A 3,399-nucleotide genomic window follows, 5' to 3' on the forward strand; every position below is an offset into this window, starting at 1 on the left:
AGGATGTTCAATATTGAAGATATGTCTTTGTTTTTTCTAACATTATTTCCTGAAAACTGGAAATGAGCTCTTGTGACTGACATTCTATTAGAATCAGGTTCAACCATTTGGTAAGAATATTTTATAGATGGTGCTAAATATATTCACCACATCAAGAGAAACAAAATATATGACTGTCTCTTGTGATGCTATGATTTACCTGTGAGTTCAGGGTGTGACAGCCCCATCCTCTTATTCTTTATCTCATCAGCATTTCCCATGATTGTCTCCTGTTTTTAATGATTGGTGCCAGCTCCAATGATTAAATAGGAAATTGCAAAATATTTATAATTCTATCATTTCTTCTACATTTATTAGTTATAATTATTTTAACAAAGAAAAACTTTTCAGTATTTATATAATAGCATGATTTGTGCAACCTGAAAAGCAATTCCAGTAAGAAAAGCATTTAATTCTTTTTTCCAGTTGTCAAATCATCCTTTATTGAAATATTTTCCTTTATGCTTAACTGGCTGGGCATTCCACAGCACCATTGTTGATGTCATCTGTGATGTCATGAGGGTGGCGGCCATCAACATTACAGCCCACAGACTGGGCAGTCCCCAGGATCTCTTTAATGGTTCCAGAGAGTTCTCTGGCTAAGGATCGGTGCCGCATCTGTCAAGCAATGTTGACGATCTCATCAAAAGTGATATTCCCACTGTGTTTAATGTTTTTCTGTTTCTTTCTGTCTCTTGGTGGTTCCTTGAGGGCTTTGATGATCAGGGCAGAGGCAGAAGGCATCACCTCAATCTGGGCCTGTCTGTTCTGAATGGTCAGTTTCACTGTAATCCTCAGGCCCTTCCAGTCACCCGTTGACTTGGCAATGTCATCACCAACCTTTTTCGGAGACAGACCCAGGGAACCGATCTTGGGGGCCAGTGCAGAAGTGGCACCGACTTCACCTCCAGTGCACCTCAGGTATACGACTTTGATCTCGTTGGGGTCGAACTTCAGGAGCATGGTGGAGGCGGCTGGTGTCGGATGAACCCAGATTCGGGACGACCGAAGAAAGTTGCACCTTGGCCTCCTCCAAGCCAAAAGCCAAGAGCAGCATTTAATTCGTAAGTTGTTAGAGAAAGGATTTGGGGCCTGTTACTTCTAATGTAACCAATTAATTCGGGGAGGTGTGGATAGCTCCTTTCTCCTACCTCTTTCTTTCTTTCTACATATCGTCATAATTTTACAGGCTTTTATATATGAAATGAGTCTGAATCAATTTGAATTATTATTTTTTCAATGCTTAACTTTTGTCAATTTTGCATCTTTGACCATTAGAAGTCCCTTCATGTTTGACAGTGACCCTTTGACATAACATATGTCTTTGTGCGTCCCCTTTCTTTCCAGCAAAAAGAAATTACAGACTTATGGAGTACATATGTTTCCCCACATCTGGGATTAGACATTACCTCTGGGGCTCCGGGCCCACAACCTGGTCACTAGATGAACTAAGTGTTCTCAAACTCTCATTACTTTCAAACATTTCCCATTGTGAAAGTTAGGAAATATGTATTTTAAGAAAAACAATAATGAATTTATTCTGGTATGTCCTATTAAAATTTGCTGCTATGTTTTTTTAAAGCACATAAATAACTCTTTTACCTATGTTTTTAATTGTGGTCTTTAGTTTATAAAGTTTTCTTGTTTGGTTAAATTCTACATTGTCTGATATCAGAATCACAACTTCTTCTTTTTATTTGTATTTTCTTGGTATATCTTTGCCCATCCTTTTATTTTTAATTGTTCTAAATCATTTGCATTAAGTATGTCTCTTGTGTTCAGCAAGCAGTTGGATATGAATTTGTTAGCCAATCTAAACATCTTTTTAGTTTTTTAAATAAAGCTAGGCACATTTATATTTACTAATGAACTGCTCAAAATTCTAATTTCTGTCATATGATTTTGCATTATATTTATATATTCACATGCACACAGTTAATCTTTCACTACATTATGATTTTTTTTAATGTTGATGGTATTTATTTTGATTTTTAGGATAGTTTATCTTTTTGTTTTAGTGGTTTTCATTATACCAATACCTTTCTTTATATAATACCTCTAGCGCTGTCTTTTCTGGATGATGTCTATTAGCTACTTACAATGAACAATAATGAAGATAGCTAGCACCAATTTTTCTCATTTTCTCCCCTCCATTCCTGAAATTTAATGACAAACATTACCTTAAAGATATTTTTTACTCTTTAAAAATGCTTAAACTTTTGTTATTTCATTTTTCTTATAAGTCAATACAATACTAATGAGATCATCAGCAACCATATTCCATTATCCACTTAGTCTTATCTTCTCTCATTTTTGTTATTTATATTACATATATAGTCCGATTATATAACATTTACAAACCAGTTTGTCATCTTTATCTTGTTTATCTATTCCTCAAAGCTCAATCCTGGGATCTACACTATATCTTATCCAGTCATATTTGCGTGCCTAAGCTTTTCTTTCTAAGGCATTTCTTAGGGACTATTTATGAGACCAGTATTCCCTAAATGGTCAGGAGACATTTTGGAAGATTAAGAAACTGTACTGTTACTGTGTGTATTAATCCATTCTCACACCACTATAAGGTCATAACTGAGACTGGGTAATTTATAAAGGAAAGAGGTTTAATTGACTCACAGTTCCATAGGGCTGGGGAAGCCTCAGGAAACCTACAATCATGGCAGAAGAGGAAGCAAATATGTCCTCCTACACATGGTGGCAGCAAGAAGAATTATAAGCGAAGGAGGGGAAAGTCCCTTATATCTCACGACAACACACTCACTATCACGAGAACAGCATGAGAGTAACTGCTCCCATGATTAAATTACTTCCCACTGGGTCCTTCCTAAGACATGTGGGGATTATGGGAACTACAATTTAAGATTCAATTTGGATGTGGACACAGTCAAACCATATCATTCTGCCCCTGACCCCTCCCCAAAGCTCATGGATGTCCTCACATTTTAAAACACAATCGTGCCCTTCCAACAATCCCCTGAAGTCTTAATTCGTTCCAGCATTAATTCAAAGGGCAAAGTACAAAATTTCATCTGAGACAAGGCAAGTTTCTTCCACCTATAAGCCTGGAAAATCAAGAGCAAATTAGTTATTTCCTAGATACAATGGGTGTAGAGGCATTGGGTAAATACAATCGTTGCAAGTGGGAGAAAATCACCCAAACAAAGGAAGTACAGACCCCAGACAAGTCCAAAATCCAGTAGGGCAGTCATTAAACCTTAAAGTTCCAAAATTATCCCTTTTGATTACATGTCTCACATCCACGTCACACTGATGCAACAGGTGCGCTCCCACAGTCTTGGGCAGCTCTGCCTTGTGGCTTTATAGGCTACTGTCCCCCTC

The 3,399-nt window shown here is 37.2% G+C and overlaps 1 pseudogene across 1 annotated transcript; it reads right to left on the minus strand.

Annotated features, from left to right (window-relative positions):
• Positions 1–452: 452 nt before the first annotated feature.
• On the minus strand, positions 453–1,074 carry LOC117080831 (annotated as a pseudogene). The gene has a single exon (XR_004435969.1). The product of XR_004435969.1 is annotated as a 60S ribosomal protein L12-like (transcript).
• Positions 1,075–3,399: the final 2,325 nt, after the last annotated feature.

This window comes from Trachypithecus francoisi, unplaced genomic scaffold (assembly GCF_009764315.1).
Source record: "Trachypithecus francoisi isolate TF-2019V2 unplaced genomic scaffold, Tfra_2.0 Lachesis_group8, whole genome shotgun sequence".
NCBI classification, from domain to species: Eukaryota; Metazoa; Chordata; class Mammalia; order Primates; family Cercopithecidae; genus Trachypithecus; species Trachypithecus francoisi.